The following is a 24,240-nucleotide window of genomic DNA, read 5'->3' as shown; positions in this document are numbered from 1 at the left end:
AGCGTTATCCCTCTGCGGAAGCCTGCGTTTGGCTTTGATTAGCATCGCAATCACAGCGCAGACGCAAAAAATAAGTGATGCATTAGCAAGAGGAGGCACACATCCAAACATGCCCCCCTCACACACACACAGGAGACTGTCCTCATAGCACACATGAGCCATCTGTTTACCATTTTCCATAGAAAAAAAAAACAAATGGGTGTCCTCCATAGCATGCTACCTAGGAGAGAGTACCCTCTCTTTCCATTATTCTCTCTCATCTCCTCTGCTCTCCTCTCGTTATTTTCACTTCTCACACCTTAATATTACTCTGAGTGTGTGCGTGTGTGTCTGGCTACAAGTATGCATGTACTTGAGTGTGTGTGTGTGTGTGTCTGTGTGCGCGGGTGTTAGGGCAGTGCTCAGTCTGAACAGTGAGGAGGTGATTTGTAGCAGGGGTCTCTACTACAATGCTCACTTCAAAAGCTCCTTCAGGATGCTGCACACTCTTGCGCTCACTCGCAGTCTGGGCCCAAATCAGCGGGTGAGTTCCTGCTTTGTGCGGCATTAGCCCACCATTTCCCCCTCATCCTCCTCATACATTATGTCCTTTGAATTTGTGTACCTAATTAGACCTTTGGGTTTGCTCATGCTGCTTGTCTAATTTATTTGGCACGCATTCACCGAGGTACATGCACTTTTTGTCCTCTCTCTGCGTCAAATAAATGCTGGGTTGTTACTTTTATAAAGTAGGTGGGTTTCATGTTTTTTTTCCTATTTCTTCTACGCTCAGAGAGGAGATTATTCCACAAGATAAAGACAGTTTTGTTTTGTCTATACCTGTAGCTAAAATCAGCCCACTCTTCCTTTGAAATTTCTGTTTTAACTGCGGCGCGCAAAATGAAAACAACTTTTCTCCTGAAGCACCGGACAAGCTACACTCTCTACAATATATCACATCTTTTCTGAGATTCATGAGTAATTTCTTTGACAGCGAAAAGACTTCAGACTGACACATTCATTGAATGTACCCACTGATCAAATGGGCTGATTTTATTTGTACATACACCATTAAAAGCCTCTGTGGAGATGTTTTCTCTCTTAAAGGAGGGGGTGGGGGGGCGGCATCGCATGCCACTACTGCAGTTTTTACAAACAGTCACAATCAATTAGCTAACCGCGGCAGGCTAAAGCACCATTTATTTCCAGATGAGGATTTAACCGTACATGAGAGGGGAAATGTTATGATTTGTGAAATATTGATGGTGTTTGTGTAAATGCCTTTGCTTATGTCTCTTTTAAACTGTTTATAAATTCTAATGCGGGGCCTTTGGACTCCTGCAGTTTGGGTTTGTTAGCATTTAATGCAGGAGGGCGGGGAAGTGATGAGCAAATAAGCAAAGGCCTGCAGAGATTGCTAAGTCGGGCTCTGAAGTGCTAATGAGCCTCTTCCTCTCTTGGTTTTAGATTATATTTTTCATAACTTGCCGACACTGAAACATGAGACATGGGAAACATGTTTATTCCAGCTAATATTAGCATCTGTGTCAGAGCCATGGCCAATGAAAAGATTTCTCCCTATAAAGCTGAGGTGCTAAATTAAATTAGATCTCAGCTCTGCTAATTCCTTGTTGTGCCATTAGTGCTGTATAATATGGCAGGGCACCACAGCTCACTAATGACTTGAAAACTCAAACAACAAAGTCCAGATGGAAAAGTCAGACAACTATGTGTCATGAGACAATTCTAAGGAGAAAAAAATGAAATAGTACTTCCAGCTGCTCAGCTGACTAACACACTGTGCAACGTTTGAATTAACAGCATGCCGGTGTTTATATTTGGGCAAAACTTTGTTGGAACCTTTCACCTTCTAAAAGCCACTGGCACAGTTTGACCGCCTTTTTCCTCTCCGCTGGAACAGCTTGAGTCGAGGCCTGATTAAAAAGCACAGACGTACGTTGGCTGTGTCTTCCTGGGAGGTAGGAGCTAGCTAGGAGCCCGGCCGGGACCTCAGGGGAAATAAAGATTTGGATCGGGCTGATTTGAGTAGATGAAGATAGTGTGGTAATTACAGGCATCCCAGATCACAGCAGTAGATATATCAAGCCAAGGCCCAGAGCTTATGGGAGTGTGATAAAGATGGAGTCCTGTGTATTGGCAGGCAAAGCATGGTGGATGATGAAGGGAGTGGGGAGTCACTCTGTCACTGATCCACAAAATCACATGAAATAGGACCCGGGGTAAGTCACTAACTGCGTGACATCTCCTGTCATGGTACCAAAATAAATGTATGCCATTTGACACAGAAGAAAGTGGTTGTTCTGTATGCATTACTAATGTGATTATGATTTCGGTATTAGCCTTTTTTTTGCTGCTGTTATTAAAATCATATTAGCTGAGCCACATTTTGTTCAGTTTTACAGCTTTGTCTCTGTTTCTCTCTCTTTATTTGCATCTTTCCCCCGCTCTTCCCTCTCTCTGCTCCTTAAAGTTAATTTATATAGAAAATCTGATGAAAATTATAAGGGAGAGGATGATTATCGAAGGAGAGTAATTTCACCCACTCTGGTGATAGACACTAATAGGACTCCATTGTTGTTAGCATTTAGCCTGTCCTGATTACCTTGTTTTTCATGGCTGCATCCTGTGCTGGGTCTCCACCGCCGCCAAACCTCCAGCCCTCTATCCCTCCTCCTGGGTGACATTTCAGACGGGGCCCTGAGGGCATTCGGAGGGGAGGCATCGAACAAGGTAATTGTGGCGAGGTTTCCCCTCACTAAATTAACCTCTGCTCGGAAATTTATTGGCCAGCCGCTCTCCAGAATTATTTAAACTTGCCGTTATTTCTGTGTTGAGCAGGCAGACACTCTGGCTTTGTGGGGTTCATATATATATATATTTCTCCTCTTTTCGTCTCTTTACTCAGAGGCTTGATTATGTAGAGATGGAGGATGTTTTGGGGAAATGACAGCAGCCAGTAATTCATTACAGACAGACCCCAGCTTTTGGAACATTTTTAACTGCTCACCTGTGGAAATATACATGAGGTTGCGTAGTCTTGACGGCTGGGTGAAGTCAGTGCACTCCCAAGGGTCAAAGCCGGGGCACAGTACAGTACTTACAGAGTCGCTAATGTATGCTGCTTGGGAAGAAAGCCAAAGGAATTTGTCTTTTTTTGCCATTTCCTTTCTCTGTTTGGCTGCCTTGTCCCTCCCATTTTGTGCATTTGAACCTGACTTATGACTTCAGTTTAATAGTTGTAATAATACTGCTTATTACGGCCATGACATTATACATTCCACCATTTCCCTCCATTGCTCTCAGAATAGCTGTTTTTGAGGAACACAGTATGCAGTTCCACCTGGACAGTGGTTTAGGCAGTATATTGACTTCCTGCCAGAAACACAAGCGGCACATTTGTTAGATTTTCATAACTGTCATTACTGCACACCTCAAGAGTCTGACCCCACACATGCAGACTATAAGGTCTGAATGGGTGCCCTTTATGGCACATTAGAGCAACTGTGTGGAAATCAAACGTGCACAATATTAATATTTAAGAGGAATATTAAGGCATGTCAAACCATTACGAACCATGAACTTGACCCTCTGTAAACTTTCCTGGCCACTACTTCAGATTGGTTTGAGATAAATGGATATGCTGGAAACCTTTTCAGCCTCCCTGTGTCCCCTATACGGCATATTAAATTATCCTGAGTTCAGTTACAGGGGCTTGACTAATGTTAAAATGTCTCTTTCGCTGGTTGTGTAACTGAAATATGTTGAGCGGTTCTGAATAAACATCAATCTCTGTGCCTGCGCCTCGAGATGAGATGATTGGCCAAATCGTAAAGCGGAGACAGCTGGTGGGGTAATGTCAGCTCGGGCCTGGGATGGACAGTCAGCGCATCATGATTTACATTGCATCTGGCATTTTAGCCAACCAGCGGAGGAGAGTATCAGTCAGATTTATTTGACTTTTCTTTCCTCTCTTCCTCCTCTCCTCAGCTCTTTTCTCAGCTTGCTGACAGGCCCTCAAGTCATTCTAGTGTATCTACACATGTAAAAGGCTCCTTTAAGGAGGGAGTTAGGAGGTTGCACCCTCTCTCTCTCATTCTGTCTGTCTCTGTCTCTCATTGGAGCACCGCCAATTTACCGGCACAGTCCGTGGCGAGGAGTGCGAGATAGGAGATGGGAAGATGAGCAGTGTCAGAGACGGGAGTTCTCCCCTCTGACCAAGGCTAGTTTGTTGTCTGTACGTGCCGCATAACCATTCGCACATCTCCCTTCACTTACCTTCTATCTCGCATTCGCCCACCCAGCACCTCAAACCCCCCCCATCCCCATCATCCCTTACCGCACCAATTTGTGAATCAGCTTATGATAATGGCCCGATCATAACGGAGCAGGCCCCCATTGAAATGAGATTGGCTGCGACAGTGCTGACCTTTCGGCGAAGGCAGGAGTGGTAAAGCGCCCACACCGTAACAAGGTCTGTTGAGTAAGCAACTTACAAGGCAAGGTTACTGTTCCTGGAAAAATGTATGAAAGAAATGGGAGAGAGAGAGAAAGAGTGTGTGTGTGTGAGTGAGAGACAATGTCCTGATTGTGATTTCACAAGTCGATTAACTTCTGTGAGTGCTGTGTGTGTGTGTTGTGGATGTTCTGCTGATGCAGACGGTTTTAAGAGTGCGCAGGACACTGACGACCGGCTGGGTTGATGTAGATGATCTTTACGCATCAGATGGAGAGGCATCAATCTCGGGTGGAATGGCCCTGGTCCTTGCGCTGAAATCCACCCCTTTATCCACTTGGGCGAGAAGGGAAGAAGTGTTGTACGTTCAGCATGGCATACAGCGATGTTAGGGTTAGTCATGCAGGCACTATACATTTTAACATTCGCCATAGTGTGTTTGTGTATGCATGCGTGTCTGTGTGTGCCTTTTCCACACATCTTTCTTGAACTGATGGCACACACACCAACCATCCTCGCAGTTTCTTTTGCAGATGTTTCCATAAATGAAGCAGCCTCCTTTGACCTCACTGACAGGACCTGTAATGGAGTCTGCATCACTAGTCTGACTGACTGACCAACTCACTTCTGCACTTGACTGACTGTTTTATCTAACTGGTAGAGCACAAAGCAGCCAGATCACTTTTATCTAGGGCCTGACAACAAGCAAGAGCAGCTGCCGACAATTCTGTGTGTGTACAGTGTGTACAGTGTGTACCGGCGCCTGTGTTTGTGTTTTTGTTATGCATCTTCACATGTCGCTCTCTGTCTGTTTTGGACGTATGCGCCTATGCGTGCATCTGCCTGCTTTTGCGTGGCGACACAAAAAGAGGTGAGGGGTGCGCGCGATCAATCTTCATTTGGTAATTTATGAAGGCGTTTGCTTGTCAGGTATCCAGCAGTGTCTGGTACAACTCATTCTGCTGTGCTGGAGGGGGGAACCCCGGGGTATCTGCACCTCCTGTCACCTCCCCTCCCTCCTCATCACCCCCTCTCGTACCAGCGCCTGCTGCCGTCAGCAGCCCAGAGGCATAGTAGAGAGAGAGAGACGGAAGACGGAGTGAGAGAGGAAGCCAGGCGGGATTAACCCTGTGGCCACCCACGGCAGGTGCTGAGGCAGCCACGCGTACAGCCTCATTAAGGAGAGGGAGAGAGGGCAGCGTGGCAACAAACACAAGGGGGAAGTGGGGAATGTATGTACTGTACCTACTGAACACAAACACACACACATCTATTACTCCACCGCGCCATGCCTCAGAGACTGGCACCTATGTAGGTAACATTGACACTTGGAGGGTGCCTGTCCATTTTTTCCTCTTCCTCTTTTCTTTGTCCTCCTTATTTCTTGCCCTCATCTCCCCTACCCTCCTTCATATCCCCTCTCCCTGTTTCTCGTTCAACTCAACTACCTGCACTACTTTCTCTCCGGGATCCATTGCATTGTGTCCTCACCCCCGCGGCTCTCACTCTCCCCAGCACTCTTTTCTCCCTGAGTGGGCTCATATTTGGGGGTTGGCTCGGTCTGGCGGGCAGGCATGTTAGGCCATGGGCACCTGGGCGTGATAATTGTTGACACTTGGTGTACTGGGCTCACAGGAGAAGACATCAAGAGGTAATTTGGTCCTGAACACGGGGAGCACAGCACAGCACTCGGACCAGGGTGAATAGGCAACAATTAGACCCCCTAATTAGCCTAAACACATGGGACTTTATGTAGATGCATATGTGTGGTTCTGAGTGCACTTTTCTGTGCACACACACACCCAAGGTGAACTGTATTGAGTTAGTGTAAATGCTGACTATCTAGTTTTTAATAATTTTGATTATTAAATTTTGGTCTGAGTGGTGTTTTGTGGGCTGATCACGTCCTCTCTCAACTTCATCCTTTGATGGGAAGCAGCTTCTAAATGCAGGACTGCAAGAATCTTAGTTCAGGCGATTACTAGTAGTTTCAACATTAGTCTTTTTACATCACCACTATTTAACTGGAGTGTTGTTAATAAGGCTGCAGAACTGCCCTCAATCATTAATTCATGTAAATAATCATGTAAAAATGTAGGAATTAGAAAAAATTCACTTTGATCCTGATGTGTTACACTTTCTCTGCAATTCTTCCTATTTGCTCAGCTCCCAGCTCATTTCTTTGCCGTTCATTTTATCAACTGATTAAAGATTGAAACTTGCTTTTAAATAAGTGTTTTTGAAATTAGTTTGGTCAGGACAAGGATTGCGGGGGGGCTCCTGGTCTCTTTTCTTCTTCTAATTTCTGTGGATTGTCCGTTTGCGTGACGACATTCCGGGTGGTGAATTATTCAAGGCACTAAGCAGCACTTTGGGCCAGTTTCCCCCAGTCGGCATCTTTGATTGGGAAAACGGGGGCTGATTTGTGAACGATAGCCCCGGGGCTGCTGGCCTAAGGCGAGCTCAGGGGGGGACACTGGCCTCCGAGCCCCTCCTGGCCCCAGGGAGGGAAGGTCCGGCCATGGCCGCCAGGCACTTCCGGTCTCCAAAAGACAGTCCTTGCCTGTCTGCCCCCCTATCAGCCCTGCCTCTGGAAGTGCGGTGCGATGCAGGAGTGGTTCCGCAGAGAGAATCAGACAAGATGAGGCGCTTTCTGAGCAGCGTCTCTCCCCTCAGCCAGAGCCTCCGTCTCCCGCGGCTGCCTGGGCAATTTGTCGGTCGACCTGCCAGGAGCAGAATGCAAATCCTCACCGGAGGAGATGCACAAGGGCCTCAGTGCCTGCCAGCTGTATGTGTGTGTGCATGTCTGTGTGTGCGTGTGTGCATGTGTGTGTTGCCCAGCAGTCTTTTCTTTAACAGCCTAACAGGATAACTGTCATCAAGACCTCAGTGTATCATTGTGGGTATGTGTGTATGTGTGTAAAGTATCATCTAGCTGCTATAGTAGCACACTCTTTTCCTCTCTCCCCCTCTTTCTGTCTCAGAGCTAAGACACGACTCTCCTTCACTGCTCATCAACCCACCGCTCCTAATTTATAGATGGGCATAAAAACTCTGTATTTTCACTCACCCTGCCCACCTTCCGCCCACCCCTGCATAGCACCAGCATGACAAAATAGGACACATGCTGTTAACCATGTAAAAGTTTTCCTTTTTTCCCCTTTTCCCTCCATCTCCCTTTCTCCTGTTTCAACCCCCCCCCCCCCCCCACCGCCTCAGACAATAGGGCTACACATACATCCTCTGCTTGTAAATGATGCCTATAGGTGCTCATCTGGTGAATCGACTGACCCGTGCCACCCAGGTCAAACTCTGGTTTTGACATGTCAGGGTTTCGCAGACACACGGAGAAAGATGAACGACCGAAATGCCAAGACAAGCAACATGGTGCTCTCCAGACAGCACAGAGTTCAGAGAAGTTTTCAAGGACAAGTCTATACACAAGATGAAAGTGATCTTCTGGGCTCTCATCTCATCTTCACCGCTCGTATCCAAATACCACCTGGCTCATTCTGTGCTGTCAGCAGTTTTTATCTCAAAAAATTAATACTTCTTTTTTTCTGGTCAGATTGGGGTACTTTATTCGTCGTGGTTTGCCTGGAGTTCTCCGCATCTTCGGAATGTGAAAGATTTGAAGGCATGGATAAAAGGCACTTTTCTAATCAACACTTTTTTTCCTTAAGCGCTTCTTTCTCTTTAAAAGCTGTTTTTCATTATTTATAAGTGTTCTGAAGGTGCTACTGAGCTGATTTCTTTCACGAGGCCTGATATGAGGCCGATGGAGCTTGCAGAATTGATTAGATAAGCTTGGAAATTACAATGTCGAGCACGCAGTGCTCTGAAATGTGCTCTAAAATACACTCGACGTGAATATTAATACCCAGGGCTTATAAGCACATATTTGAATGCATGGGGGAAGTTGATACATGAAGTTTCATGAACTGTCCAGTATGCATTGCCATATATCACCGGTCAAATAAAATATTACCCCTCCTTCCTGAACGTCATTGGATTCATAGTGACGGGTGGGTAATCGCAATTTCATCATTAGCAGTTGAACATTCAGAGCTAATCTCTGTTTTACTGAATAATTCTGAAAGATGTTAATCAAACACACGAAAGCATATTTGAAATATTTAACCAAACGATATTAATGAAGATCAAAGGGTGGGCTGTTTTTAGCGGATGTTATGCGAAAGGCCTGGTAATAGCTGGGTCCATAGGAGCACATGAAACACTTTGTCTTCTGCTAAATATTTCATGCCCAGTACCTGTTGTATGGTGCTTAATGAGCTATGGGGAAAAAAGGTGATTTATCATGCAAAGTTTTCAAAGGAAATGCAAATTCAGATACACACATACACGCAGGAACACACATTTCTTGCAATTTTCTTATGCACATTTTTCCTCAAGTAGCGCAGCCGCAGCCACACCGCATTTTCCAGAGTGAATATTTTAGCCCCGAAGAAAAGCAAACTCAAGTAAGAGCAAGAATCAGGGGTCAATGGTGTGTCTTTAAAGAAACTTTCCCTCTCTTCGTCTCTCTACTCCGCTCTGTTCCCCCCCTCGAATACTAATATCAGCAGGGAGAAGCGAGAGAGGACAGAAACATTGTGGACGTTAAGTGTCAGGGAAAGGGGTCAGCTCTGGGCAGACTCATGTTAATGCTCGCCCATTAATAAAATTTATCCCAGTTGCTGTCGACTTCGTTTAGCAGCAGTGTATTTTATTTAAATGCTTTTTTATTGTTCCTTTTTTGTTATAGATAGTTACATAAGAAGAGACAGGTGAGGTAAAGACAAAGAGGAGAATGAACTGGATAATGTGTGAAGACAGATTAAAATAAAAGAGGTTAGTTTGGAATGATGTGGAGTTGTGCTTGGTATCTTCAGCTGAAGTGAAATAGCTATGTGACGATGAAAAGATAAAAAAAACTCCATTACAAGTAAGTACTAAAGTGTTATCAGCAAAATCTACTTAAAGTATCAAAAGTAATTATGGAGATTGGTGCTTGTTAGTGCTGTTATACTTATATATAACAATGCATAGATGAAAATTGGATTACTATTATTATTACGGGTGCATTAGCATGTACACAGCAATTTAATGTTGGGTTAAGGTGGAGCTAATTTTAACCATTTTATATATTGCTGGGCAAATCATATTAATCTACATTTAAACTTAATTTACAAGCTGAAATATTTACTTTGAGTATTAAACTCATACTTTAGTTTGAAATTTCGTTTTTTTTCCAGGTCTTAAATACCTACTTTATAAAATAAACATGTTTTTAACGAAACCCTTTTTTTTATTACTGAAAGAAGCCAAACGTCTCAGTCTTATTAAATCTTGTCTAAACACAAGCAGCAACACATGAATGAAGAAAGAAAGAATACACAGTAAATCTGAGCAAACAGTGAACACAAACTTTTTTATTTTTAACTTTACAGGTTATCCATATCAGTTGGTATCATATACCTAGTGTGTGCACATATTTATGTAAAGGGCTGAGAGAGACAGTAGGTGTGAGAGACATCTGTATCTGTGTGGGAGAAAGAGGAGATGTAGTAATAGTGTCTAGGTGAGAGAGAGAGAGTGTGTGTGTGTGTGTGTGTGTGAGTAAGACGATGGAGTGAAACACTTGGATCCTTTCCAGGGCTACGGAGCACCGAGGCCAGGAGAAGGGCAGGGCAACAGTAAGAGAGTGACAATCGTCAGGTGATTAGAAAGACTCGGAGGCTAGGTAGACCTACAAAATGAATAACGGCGCACCCCAAACTGCGCCATAAGGCTCAATGGTTTGTGATTTGCAAGTTGATAAGACAAGAAGATTAATAATGCCGCATGATAATGGCTGGCTGAAGCTCAGCTGGGGAGATGGTAATGATGGGATATTGCTGTAGGAGCAGTTCACTGAGCCACAGTGGAGTGAGGGAAAGACAGAGGGAGAGGGAGAGATGGAGAGAGAGGCAGACTGAGTGAGAGAGACTGAGAGAGAGAGAGAGAAGCTGCAGCCGCATGGGAGAAAAAAAAGCACTCATCCCAATTGGCCCTCAGGATATGAGAGTTTGAAAAATGAGAATGCAGTTATCATTTTAATTAGATATAAAGTTTTTTTTTAATATATATAGTGTGTATATATAATTTTGCTGAAATAAGGACTTCAAAGAACAAACGTATTTTGCAGTGCACTGTCCCATCATAATTCCTGAATGACAGTTTTTGTTAATTTGCTCTTTTTTTTGTTTCCCTGCCAGGTGGGGTGTTACAAGAGGCGATCATGGCTGGTGGTGCGAAGGTAAATCATCTTGCAACGCCTACACCATGCTCCAAGGCAGATTACACAAAGTTGTACACACACACACACACACACATCTGTAGACATTAGCACTGCAACACTAGCTTCTGTTCAAACTATACGTCTCCAGGTTCTTGTTCTTTCCGAGTGCGGGTGTAGTTTTTAGTGTTTGTCTAAGTGGTGATGATCATATTTGCTGACTATCTACAGAGAAGTAATCAACATGATTGTCTTTGAATCACCGCAGAGGAAACTGCAAAGAAAGAGTTTGTTTTTTTTTTTCTCTTATCAACACAAACATCTAATTTTCCCTCAGAGAAACAGGAGTCTCATCTCCTGTGGAATTTCTACATTTTTAATGATCTCGTTTGATTATGACAAGCTGTTAAACGCTGTGATCTATTTCTGCCGTTACATCTTCAGTTACTGTTGACTTGTGTGTTTACACCTCAGACAGATTTTTTTGTCAGAACTCGATTCATCTTAATTGCACCACTTTGTCAGCGCCCGTTGATGATCTTTTACCGTACCTTCACTCAGTCTTTCACCACCCGTCTCTTTTGTTTTAGAGATGGCACGCATCGCTGGAACGACTTAGATACTGATCAAAACCGTTTTTCATCTCCAACGAAACTCATGATTACACAATCAGTTTTGAAGCTGAGCCAACTTCTTCGAAAGGAGCTTGAGGGTTGTTTTGCATTCCCCCCCAAAAAATGTTTTCATTGTTTACTTACGCTCCAGACCGAACCTAACCTCCAATGCAAAACAGGATCTTTGTTCATCCAGGCCCATGAGCTCTCTAAAAACAATACTTCAGCTTAAGAGCATTTGGGAGAAACATGAGGCTGCAATGCTCAGTGAGTGCCTTTAATCTACAAAAAGATTTTTGAACCAAGAAGTGGCTAATTTGAAAAGGTGTCAGTCAGATGGTTGGACTCCATTGACTGAATGGCATTTGAGTTGTTTGAGGTCACTGCAGCTCCAAGCGTCCCCAAATGTCTGCTAATGAGTCAATAATGGTCATTAAGACCCAGTTAACATGGCAGAGCGGGGAACGGGGGGAAAATTGGAACTCGAGCAATACTTCTAATGTTTCTCCTAATGCTTTGGAAAATAAGAGATTACACGATTCAGCTGAGTGTAGGAGGCCTATTTGCGCAAGTAATGGTGCTAACGAGTGACAAGTTAATTATGTGACAGGTTGTGTTTCCGAAGATCAACCGGGCTAACAGATGTTGTTATTGATAGCAGTCCCCGAGAATAGCCACGCCAGATAATTTGCTCATTACGCAGCATGTTAGCAGGAGTAGCTTTATTATACAGTATATGATGCGGTGATGTTTGTCACATTACTGACTGCAAGTAGAGTGAGATTTCACCTTTCTTGTTTACATCCAGGCGCCTGAAGGATTCTTTGACAACCAGTCGAGTGTTTGTTAAAGCTGAGTGAGAAATGGTAACAACCTCTGATGTACAGTGGAGGAAATATGCATTAAAGAGGAAAAAAGAAAAACAAACTCAGAACTAAAAGTGCCCCTTTAAGATCTGCAGTACAATGATAAGATCATAATCCTGTCAGCATTCTTCTTCCTGTTTCTATCTAGATTTTAGATAACAGTAAGTAATTAGTATTTAAAAGTTTCTCCTGCTTCTCCTTTGCTTTCCTCTGTGTATGTATGATGGATGTATTGGGTGCCCCTGGTGCTAGTGATCGCACTGACAGAAGGGTTGTTTGTCCAAAGTGGAATTGACACTCAGTCAGGGCCCCCGCCGGTCACCCCCCCATCATCGACATGACACAGAGTGGAATGAGCCACATTAGCGGCACGCAGCCGCACACGTGCAGCGCCCCCGCAGTTTACACCCATTAAACGACCATGATGATGTTCTGAACGCCTGTGGCCCCCACACCCAACCCCCGTATCGCTGGCTTCCTGTATCTCAGCGCGGTAAGCAGTGATAACTGATGACGAGGGGGGAAGACGTGACAGTGTCAATAACCATAATCGTCCCTGGGCAGGAAATAATGAAGCGTATGTGCCATGTCAGCCCTACATGTCTTCAATATCCTCTAATAAAATGAAGTGGAAAAAAAATTATCCAAAGGGGAAAAAAACAACAATCAATAAAGCCATCTAATGATAAATATGGAATTGCCATGTGGAGTGAATATTATATTCCCTCTATGAGGATGCTGGGTAGATTATTAGGATGAAGGGGAGAAGCCTATTTGTATGTAAATGGGAGATTGATTATATTTATTTGCAGACAGAGGGGCTCTGAACAGCTCAGACACACACACACACACACACACACACACTCGCACAAAGAAGAGTGAGAGACATCCACAGAGAGTCTGGTCATCAGACAGCTGTTTTTCTGTCTGTTCTGCGTCCAGGCCCTTATGACAGAGGAAAGAAATAATACAGAAAAGACAGAGGGAGGGAGAGAGAGAGATCAGTCTTCTGGCTGCCAGCTCCAGCAGGGCTCACCTCTCCAGAATATTCTAATTACCAGCCCTCCTCATTACAGATGTCATGTCAATGAGAGTGGGAGAAAAAAAAAAGAGAGAAAGGGAACTTCAAGCAGAGAGGACCAATTCTGTAATTTCTTAATCACTTTTTTGGCAACCTTTGCATGTGCCCTGGTTAATGCCACAAATTGAATGTTTCTTTGGTTTCTCTCTAAATAGGCTATCATGCCGTTGCGGTGGCGCTTAGCGAAATCTATTATTGTCATTTGCATAGGGGCCTTTTTAGTGGCAGGATCCTACAGAGGGGCGAAGAACAAAGAGCTCATGAGGGAGAAAATAGGACAGAAATGATCCGGCGCTGCCTTCAAAAACGTGACGTCAGGTCCCTAATGAAATCTTTTGACTGAGACCATAGCAAATGGTGGAATCTATATCTGACACTTAATGGTTTGCATAGAAATTAGAGGCAGAGCGCGAGTGAAGGACCCCCTTTCGCTTGATGTCCCCTGATTAATTTACAGCACTTTTGTTACATCGGCATCATCCAAAATAAATTAACCACGCTGAAGATATCAGAAACGGGGGCGGGGGGGGGGGGGAGTTGGGGGGGTTGAGGAAGTGCAATTTATTAGAGGAAAAAAGTGAGATGAGATTAAATAAAACACCTAATTGACAGAAAAAGTCACCAAGCACAAGCACTGTTCGCCATTGTTGAGAGGAAGTGTGTGTATGTGTTTGGAGGGTGGATGGAGGGGAAGTGTGTATGTGTGTGTGTGTGTGTGTGAGGGGGGGGCCATAAGAGGAGAAATAAAGAAAGAGCGATAGAGAGAAAGAGCTGGCCACTTGATTTCCTATGAAAATTAATCGGCTATCAAACAATCTTGGTCTGCCGAGGATGATTATACAGCAGGGGCAGCGACAGAGGAGGCAGGGGGAGAAAGTGAGAGTAAGGGAGAGGGAGAGAGAGGGAGAGAGATAGAGAGGGAGAGAATGCCCTTTGTGTAGGTGAAATGTGTCGGGGACTGTCATCGTAATATACCTCAGTGAAATGAAGGTTAATTCTGATGTACAGCCTGCATGGCCGTCATTATCGGCGAATCATGAAAATAAATTAAGCCACTGAAATAGATACTCCTCTGGTACGCGGCAGGGATCTCATGAAGGATGGACGGCTGAACTTTACAGATTATTATTGGGAAATAGTGCCGAATTCAATTAATGCACCTAAAAGACACCTTTATAGAGGGCAGCCATAATTTAAATGACAGCAGGGTGTAATTTTGCTTGTTATAAGTCAAATTTGCAGAGTTTCATGTTTCATGCGTTTTTCTCCTTCCCCCAACCTGCTTTATCCCTCTCTTCCCCCCTTTTTATTTTTTCTGTTTGCCGAGGATGTTCTTGTCCTTACTCCAATAAAATTCCTGAAAAGAAGAAAACACTCTCCCGTGTTAGGGTTTACGCGGCTGAAATCAGATTTACGAAAGAAATAAATAAAATACGAAATAAATCCACTGCATTTTCACCATTGTAACCACTCCTCATCTCCTCCTGAGTCTCAAAGTATATTTACTGTAATCCTCTGCGGCAGATCCTGCACCGCCTGTCCGCCTCTCCACCTCACCGTGCAGGACCCCCCGCACAGTCGAGCCCTGCGAAGCATACAGATGCCGGAGCCTTTATGCAGATCCACCCCACCTTGAAAACCTGAATGAGAGCCCAATGAACTGGGTAAATGGTTGACCTCTCACCTGCGCGCAACGGAGAACGAAGCCAGCGGCTTAATCCAGGCAGGTGTCTGACAAGCGGGCGAACACAGCCGGGGCCGTATCGCGCTGACCCTCACTCAGACCTCCCTTATCTATTAATCTACACCTCTATGTAACAGGGGGGTTGAATTAACACCTCGACGGGGCACGGGGCTTCTGATTAACACACGTCACCCCCACCAAGCTGCAGCCCGCCTGCCCAAATAAAAGATCAGAGGAGAGGAGAGACTTAGAGAAAATCTGATGCTCGCATATGCAAACATTCATACCTGCCAACACATATGCACAAACTGTATTTCTATAGCACACACACACTTTTTACCACCACATGCAAGGTTTAACATGGCTGTTCCTGGTGTTTTATTGCAGTTTTCTGAATAACCAGGAAAATAATGTGCACCCAGAAATGAAATATTAGACGAAATGTTCCACTCTTCTGAGTTTTTTTCTGTCGAGCTGCTCGGCGTATCTGTTGTTTAATTTGACATAAATAGTTTTCCCCATCTAAACAGACGCCATGTTAAATATTTATGTGCCTGTTTTTTTATTTTATGGAAGATTTGTGCGACGCAAAATAGAAACTGAACTAGTTGTGTCTTTATGGCGCATGAAATATATGAATGGATTAAGGAGCAAGCTCGCCAGAATGCTGTATATTGAAAATTGCGTCATAAAAAGCAGAAGAGCGGTGCGTGGAAATAGGTGGATGAAAACTGTTCATATAAAAGTTGGGAGTTGTTAAAAGTAAAAAAAAGAAAAAAAATCCCACCACGGACTTATCCCACTCTCAGCCCATTGAAGAAAGCCAAATAAGAGTAATTGTATTTGAGGGTAGAATGTAGTAATTTAGACTGTTAAAACCATCGGCGTCATCTTTATTTAATCTCACCCATGGCAAGAAATCATATCCTCTCTTTTTCTAAAGCCAAACACACACAAATCTTCACTTCCTTCCTCCTCTCCTCCTGCTCTCTCTCTCTCCTTCTTTTTCTCCTCTGAATTTCCCCCCTTCTCAACTCTAACAGTTTAAAGAATCCTTCCACTATCATTATTAGTATTGAACTCATTTCTAAATTCAGAAATTGGCTGAGGAAGATCATTCATTGCAGCAGATAGTAAAATCAATAGCTTTTGTGTCAGGCGGCAGGGTCTGTCTCTGTCTCGCAGGGTGGGTTGGAGCTGAGAGTGTGTGTGTGTGTGTGTGTGTGTGTGTGTGCACGTGTGTGTTTCAGCAGCAGAGTACAGTACAGAGTGTAGACAAAAGGCGAGTGAAAACTGGGGGAGTGGGGCCACCTCTTGACGACATGGATACACAGTCTCACATGCACACACACACACACACGTTTCAACTGTTCCTCTTATAGCTGGGCTGCAGGTCCACACACACACACACACACACACACACACACATTTAGATATTAATACATTACTTTCCTTACACAAATATACACACAATTAAGATGAACACACACACATAAAAATACTTTTTCACTCAGTTTTTTTGGGAATTCACACATAAACACACATTTACAAGATGTAAACATCCTTGATTTACAGACACATTTGCTTAATTATTTTATTTGATTTTCTGCATCAACACACATTGAATACATTCATACACACACACGCATACACACACATGGTCGACACTTTTTTTTTGCAGGCGGAGCCCAGTGACGGAACGAGGACAGCTTATCCCAATGAGAGTCAAATCAATCAAGTCCTTTTAATCACCACTCTGCTTTTATAGTGTGGCAGTAATGATGGAAGCCTATGTAGGGGCAATCCCCTAAGACCCCCCCGCCTCCTCCCTCCCCACCACCACAAACCCCCCTATGCAGCTCAGATTGGAGCCGACACACACACTCAACTCTGATGATTTTCATTTCTCAATTACATTATCTTATTAACCAATCAATTGCTGGCCTTATCAATAATTAATGTCCCCCCAACTATTAGAACGTAGATTAGATTAAACGCCAGTCTCTTGTCTCCCCTCTTTGATACTTTTAACTGGGCCCTTCATGGCCAATGTGATTTCAACAGAATACTTAAATATAAATTGATTTTAAAATATATATATGTATTTGTAAACTGTTTAGAAAGAAAATACCAATTGCAGATTTTCCTTGATTATTTATTGTCTGCTAAAAAAAATATTGTAGCATTGCAGTGCACTAGATCAAAAATAGAAAATGAAAATATCAATAAACCAAAATATACAGCAAAAATATCAGTTTTGTCTCACAGTGAACTTAAATTCTGCAGTTAATTATTTTAGTTTTTTTTAAAGCAGTGTCACCTGTATTTGAATTAAAAACCTCATTCACCAACTGCTGGCAGATATTTTTTTTGCCTCCTTCCTTTCACAAATATAGGATTTAATGACTGGTTAAGAGAAATATATATGTATATATATATAATATATAGATATAGATATAGATATAATTTTTTTTGCAGTGCACTGCCCCAGCTCTGGCATGCGCTGCTGCTCCTCCTGACTGCCAGACGAGCACTCGGAGGGGTGTAAAGGAACGAGCTTATGGATCGATGTCTCACTCTGCTGAGCCCAGCTGTAGCTGTTGTTTCTCACACAGAGAGGCTTTGTCTGGGCTGTACAAAAAAAAAGGAAAAACACACACACTCACCCAGTAACAGCTGTTTACCGTCTGCCGCCTCAGGCCTGAGCCGGGCCTTGAACTCGTTACACACCTTGTGGTAGCCGCCAGTAGCTTTCGCTTTTAGGCTGCTAATATGACCCGCTTCAACAGAACACAAGTGGTCGTGGGTGGTTGAGAGCCGGCGCTGTCGAAACATCCGAATTTTCTTACCGTATAGGAAAACCCTGGTGGATTTACAAACATACACATACCTGCAGACAAGCCCACTAATTGTAGAGTGTAGTGTCATTTTTCCTCAGCTCTTGCTCAGGCACACACACACACACACACTCAGGGGTTCTTGACCCCAGACTGCAGGCCTGTGCAGCTGTTAATTAAAACCGGGTTCATAGGTTACACACATTCCCACAAGGGATCAGACTGGTGTTGTACAGAGGCAGTTCATGATGATTTTCTGATTTCTTTTTCATTGTAGGTGTTTGACGGTGTCGGCGGCTGTATTGGAACGCGCTCGGACTGAGGTAAGACGACAAGAAAAAGATGTCGAAATGTGGGGAAAAAGTGAGCCAGAGAGGGAGAGAGAGGAAAGCTCCCTTGTTTTCTCTCTCCCTCTCTCTTAGTCTCCTCTTTCCCTTTTAGCCAGGCTCAAAAACATCTGTCAGCACTCAGACTCCGGTGGCGAGGAGGAGAGAGCAGAGGGCCCTGGTATGCAGCGGGCCCGGCCCAGGAATCAGTGGAGCCGCTCAGCTTGGCACGGCCGCCTTGTTTATTTGCCCTGACCTCGCGTTCCCTCCGAGGTTACGGGACCTGCTTTAGTGAAAGGAGCCATTGTCCTGCAGGAAAAATCTGTTGCAAATATTTACTATGGGGGGAATGCACAGCCATGGCTCGCAGCCAGCCAGACTCGAGCTGTAAAATTCACTACAGTGCATTTTTGAATTAGCCACCTCCACCCCCTTATTCCTTTTAACCCGGGTTAAAATTATACCCCACATTTTTATTAATGAGATCACACTGTCACAGATTATTAGTCATTTAATAGCCTTAACATCAGGATCCTATGATTTCCTTCAGCCCAAATTTATCCCATAACTTAACATTTTAACAGAGCATACAGCATGTGTACAGGGACACTGTGTGGTTATACATTTAATGACTTCAGTTGGTCTGTGCATTACTGAAGTTATAATTCTCCTTAATTTTATGTATTTTAAGCAAACACACACTAATTTGCTTCGCTGGCCTGTAGTTTGTGTACGACATCATATTTAACTACCACGTCGATGTTTTTCCTGCAAGAAAATCTAGAGCACATCCCCGCACTACATTTCTTATTCCACAGGGTCCCCCTGTTAGGTCAGTAGTAACAAATGCATTTTCAAAAAGGCTGCATAAATTCCCTTTTCCCCCCTCATATGGGTTTTCTTGAAAATGCCATACTGGGTTTAGCTGGAATAAATCTGCTGGTTTCCATCACGCTCGCCTTTTTACCCTTGCAGCCGGACCAGGCGGACACCCTCACCGGCGCATTGACATGCAACAAAGCTAATGGTGGCCGGGACAGGAGGGCCTAATCTTCACTAACTGACAAGATTTAAATTGAGGAGACATCTTCCGCTGATTAGCTCCCACACCCACAATTATCCAACTGGGGTGTCAAGCAAGGTTTAACATCTCCACTGATTCTGCTCTCCTGAGACATCCGGGAGGCAATGCAATCGCTTTTAATAACTGCCTCCCTCCCTTGCTCCCTCCTTCCATCTCTCCCTCTCTCCCTCTCTCTCTCGCCCCTTCTCCTCCTTGACGCCCAATGCTCCTCGTACAGCACAGTGTTCCTGCCCCCCTCCACCTCTATTTCTCTTTCCCTCTGCCTCTCTTTCCCTCTCTCCTCCCCTTCCTCTCTCTCTCCTCCCTTCACTCCCTCTGCAGCCCCCCCCCCTCCGTTCCCAGTCATTCAAGCTCCTTTCAAAATTAACCTTTCCTGCGAAAATATAATTTCTCACAAAATGAACCCCACTGAGCGATTTTTTTATTATCTGGAATAATTTATTCAAATTGCCCAACTCAGAACAGCAGAGCAATCTGAACACTGAGTGGACCCCTGAATTTGGATCTGTCTCTTTTTTTTCATCTGAGGGTTCAGGGAGAAAAAGTTTATGTACCTTGCTGTCTTCTGGCAAATAAGGGGACGGGCTTGCTTCCACCTTCTATCCCCAGTGCTCTGGCAGCAGTATCCCCCTCGAGTGTACACCTCATTAAAATTCATCTGATCTGAATATTTTTGCAAATATGGTCTGATTGCTCACCATGACATGAAACATCCCTGTGTGTTATTTTAATCACACGCACCCCAACGGGCAACGTATATGATGGCTGTGACATTGAATTCCTCCACTGCTTGACCCCATTTTATGAGTGCACGTCATTTTGGGGGTGGTGGTGGTGGTGGGGGGGGAAGTTACCTGGAAATGATGGACATGCTTGATAATTCTTCCTTCTTTTTTCTTCAAATGTTCACACAGCATCAGCTCAGTTTAAAGCCCCTCTCAATCACCCCCCCAGCTTCCCTCTCCCTCTCTCTCCCTAATGAACTGTTTTCTTCCGGTGATGGAACGGGGACACAAAGCAATGTGATTAATAATTTACTGTTTAGTTTTACTAATTGATCTGTTTTGGGAGCCAGGATAAAAGTGAGGATGCATCCTCGGCGCACAATGCCTTTCATATGGCATTTATCCACAAGTCACAACCGGCTCCCTCAAGATGAATAATGAACTAAACAAGATCAAATAATTATCGCTTGGGAGTAGGAGAGAGAGAACCGCCTTACAAACACCAACCGAGTTTACCTTAGGTTCTTCTCTGCAGATCACACAACAGAGTAGGAACAGGAGATGAGCTGCACGGAGGCAGGTTGTTATCGGCAACAAAGGCCCGTGTAAGGGCTTGCAAGGACAGCACTTGTGACTAGTTTTACTTTGTAAAGTCTCAAAACTTTTTTGTATGTTCCTTTTGTTTATAAGAATTGCAAATGATGAACTAACATTTACTCTTTCTTTGCCTTTACTGTCTTTCAGAATAAGCACAAGAATTCATCCAGGAATTGCATCTGGACTCAACTTTTAAGGTCAAGGTGAGTGTGAACTTAACCGTGGTCAAAGCTTCAGAGCTAATCTATCTTCCAAAATCCTTGACAATAAACTTAAACCACACGGGACAATAGAATAGAAGACACATTCACTTTTTGATTTAAAAAAAAAAAAAAAAGGGTGCTGTTACCCCTGGAATCTGGTTTTGGAAAGAAAAGGGTGTTTGGATGAAATGAGGCTGTCCAGTCTTGTGGTTATAATAAGAAAAAAGGGCTTTCTAGATGATTTAGAGCACAGTATGTCATCACAGTGCACATCTGAATTGAACTATTCATTTTCATTTAAGTAAATCTGAACTCTTGTACTTCAAATTGTCTCCCATACACGGGCCCCGGTCAGTCATAACAACTCAGCATAGTTAGTGAAGTGCTTCCTGCTGGAACAAATTCAGGCTCCTTTCCCTCCTGAACCTCTCCACAGTATTGTCATGGAAAAAGTACAGCGGCCCGAGGCATCCTGCTGGCTCAGCAGGGGAATGAGCGTAGCGTGTATTTGTGACGTCATGAGTTTGAATCCAACTCGTGACTTTTGACTCCCTGCACTGTCTGATAGTGGTGAATAACGGCAATGAGAAAAATACAGTAACACGACTACAGCAGCCTGCAGTAACATTTATACCAGAACATACAGCAGAGCTATGAGCTTCTGTTTTCACTCTGCACTGTTGTAACTGGCCGGGAATTGAATGAGGATTGTCACAGTGTTCACTGCAAAATGAACTGATAATAACAAAGTGGTTAGATGTTTATGAGAGTAATTTATGAGCATATGAAATACTCTGACAGGATACAAAAACATTAACACTGTTAGCCAGTTATGGATATTATTTACTGTATACTGGGCCTCTTTAGTGCAGTTTTTGTAGCAACTTGTATTCGCCTATGTGCAATTTTACTGTGCTAATTTTTCACAGGATGGGGAGGGCCGTGGGTTAGACGAGACAAGGAGCCTGCAATATATTTATCCACAGCACCTTAACACTGAGGGGGGATTAAAAATGAAATGAGAAACATTCCTTCCTTGATGCGCCAAGGTCTTAAAAGAGACAGAACGGGGGGAAAAACATCTTGTATCACAAAGATGTTCATCTGTTTGCAGATGAGCCATGTGTGCTTTTTTTTTTTTTCAGCGTGTGAGATTGACTCAAATTTACATTTTATTGTTTTGGATTACACGCTGTTGGCCCATTGAACCTAATGTGGTTTCTCCGCCACCATATCTGTAATGGTTATAGCTGTTAGCTTGTAAATAAGGTTTAATACAGTGAGCCAGTGTGAAGTACCAATCTGTGTGTGTGCACGTGTCCACATGCTCTCAGTCTCTTATAAATATTCCCATGGCTGGGTAGAGAGTGTCATTATGTGTTAGCTGCAAGTAGCATAAGATTAAAGCACCAACTAAATGCCCATATCATTACCCTGTTAGCATATGACATATATGTGTATAGGTGCCTGCTTAATTAGCGTTGATTGATTGGAATCAATGACTGTAAAAAGGAGGCTAAGAGGGGGCAGGGTTTGTGGGTGGGTAAGTAGTGTGTCTTGTGAAAGTATCGAGAATTAAACTGAAGATAGTCCTCTTATTTCTGATTTGATTTGGCTTAGCTGTTAAACAGGCAGACAATCTAGTTGCCTTTGATACTCTACTAAAATCTATCCTGCCTGCTTCCCCCCACCCCCCTCAAAAAATAGTAGCCTAATTTTGTCATGGATATTACACAGACACGTGCATGAATCAGTGCTGGTTGTCATAATTATGTTAACATAGGGGATATTAAATGAGACAGGCCTATTTCCAAAGGTGAGACTGTAGAATCAACTCGGCGCTCAACAAACCTCGGTGTCAATCACGCAAGCGATTCATATTCAACTAAAGTCAAGCGCATCTGCCTGGATGCATTATTTATGTCGGAAATAAGCAGCTTAACCGAATCATGCTAGCAGCTATTAGCAAGAGACACACACCTTGCTCGCTCCCTGTCTCTCTTTGGAGGCCATGTTTGAAGTCTAAATAACACAAGTTTGATTGGGCCCATGGAAGCTAAAGCAATCCCACTGAAGTCTGCTGTTTTATAGAGCTGGAACAAAGCTACGTCTGTGTTTGTAGTTGTCATTAGGCTGTGTATCTCTCTCCCTCTCTTTTCCCTCTATCTCCCTTTTCTGCCGTTCTCTCTGTGGGCCAAATAACAGTGGAGGTTAGCATTCCAGAGTTACGGCTCTATCCTCCTGTCATGAGTCTAAGGCTCTGTTTTAGATCAGCCGTCCCCGCCGCGCCTGATGGACAGCTCTGAGGATAAATGTAACATGAATAAAAACAGCACTGTTGACTGTACAAAGGCTTTTGTTGATGAACCGGAGCTTGTGCTGAGGGGAAGGGAGGGCGTGAGTCTGGGGGTGGGTTCGGGGTTGTGAGAGGGTTAAGCATTGCCGGGTCTAGGGGGTAAGTGAGTGTCCTCCTCCTCCTCCTCCTCACTGTTCATATTCTGCCTCCACCTTTCAAATATTTCTCATTCATAATGGATAGATCCGGATCTCTGTTTTGCATCTTCAACTGACAGTTTTAGTGTTTTTCTTTTTTTCCCCCTCCATCTTTTCCCTCTCTTTTTTCATCCCCTCTAGTTGATGGCCTGGTTACTGTGCTGTGAGAGAGCATGGCTGTTTGCAGTCCACAAGAATTTCCCTCTGTCTTAAAGCAAAAGCCTCTACTTCTGTACCAGCGCAGGACATAAGAGACCATAGGAATACAGGTTTATTACAGATAAAAATATCACAAAGGGCCATTTGTCTGGCGTCACTGTCACTGGTGTGGAGTTACAGGTAGAAAGTGACAGAAAATCATTTCCTTTTTAAGCGGTACAGAGAAAATATCCGAGACCCGCACACACACACAGATAAACACCTGCACTTACACTCAACCTCATAAACCCACATACAACAAAGCCGCATCAGGTGGTCCCCCACAGGTTACCCATCATCAAGCCTAAATACAGCCCTCTATCACAGTCAGGCCTCCATTTACCTCTAGATCCACACACACACACACACACACACACACACACACCCTGTAACCCTGGCAGCCCTAGCACAGACTGCCTTTTACCCCTTCTTATTTAGATGCACTCGAGGACACAATGGGGGTGCATTAGCAGCGCTCGGCCTCACAGCAGCTGTAATTTCATTGTGGTTACCACATGCATCCTACTTGACTCTCAATTCACTCTCCGGGATGAGGGCCAAATAATGGGATTTACCCTGTCTGACGAGAGCCTCCCACATTCCCCTCGCACCCTCCCCCTCTTTTTTTTTTTTTTTTTTTGAGTGTGTGTCTGTGTGTGTGCGCAGGTGAATGTGAGTATCTCATACATACCACTAACCACAGGTGCGGTTAGTGAAATTATGTATGTGCAGACTTTGCATGTGCGTATATACAGAATATGTGTTATGATCGTTCCTGTTCTCATAGCCAGTTCTGCTATCA

The 24,240-nt window shown here is 43.9% G+C and overlaps 1 long non-coding RNA gene across 1 annotated transcript in view; it reads left to right on the top strand.

Annotated features, from left to right (window-relative positions):
- The window catches only part of LOC108887386 (uncharacterized), a 78,071-nt gene extending 57,318 nt beyond the window's left edge, over positions 1 to 20,753 (top strand). Inside the window, exons 3-5 of the long non-coding RNA XR_001961606.1 lie at positions 10,711 to 10,751; positions 18,090 to 18,135; positions 20,692 to 20,753. This is a non-coding gene — a long non-coding RNA (uncharacterized LOC108887386). The remainder of the gene's footprint in view (positions 1 to 10,710; positions 10,752 to 18,089; positions 18,136 to 20,691) is intronic.
- Positions 20,754 to 24,240: the final 3,487 nt, after the last annotated feature.

The sequence above is a fragment of the Lates calcarifer genome, linkage group LG18 (assembly GCF_001640805.2).
Source record: "Lates calcarifer isolate ASB-BC8 linkage group LG18, TLL_Latcal_v3, whole genome shotgun sequence".
Taxonomy (NCBI): Eukaryota; Metazoa; Chordata; class Actinopteri; family Centropomidae; genus Lates; species Lates calcarifer.
Note: the sequence above shows the minus strand (reverse complement) of the source record. Positions and strands in the feature narration are given on the sequence as shown.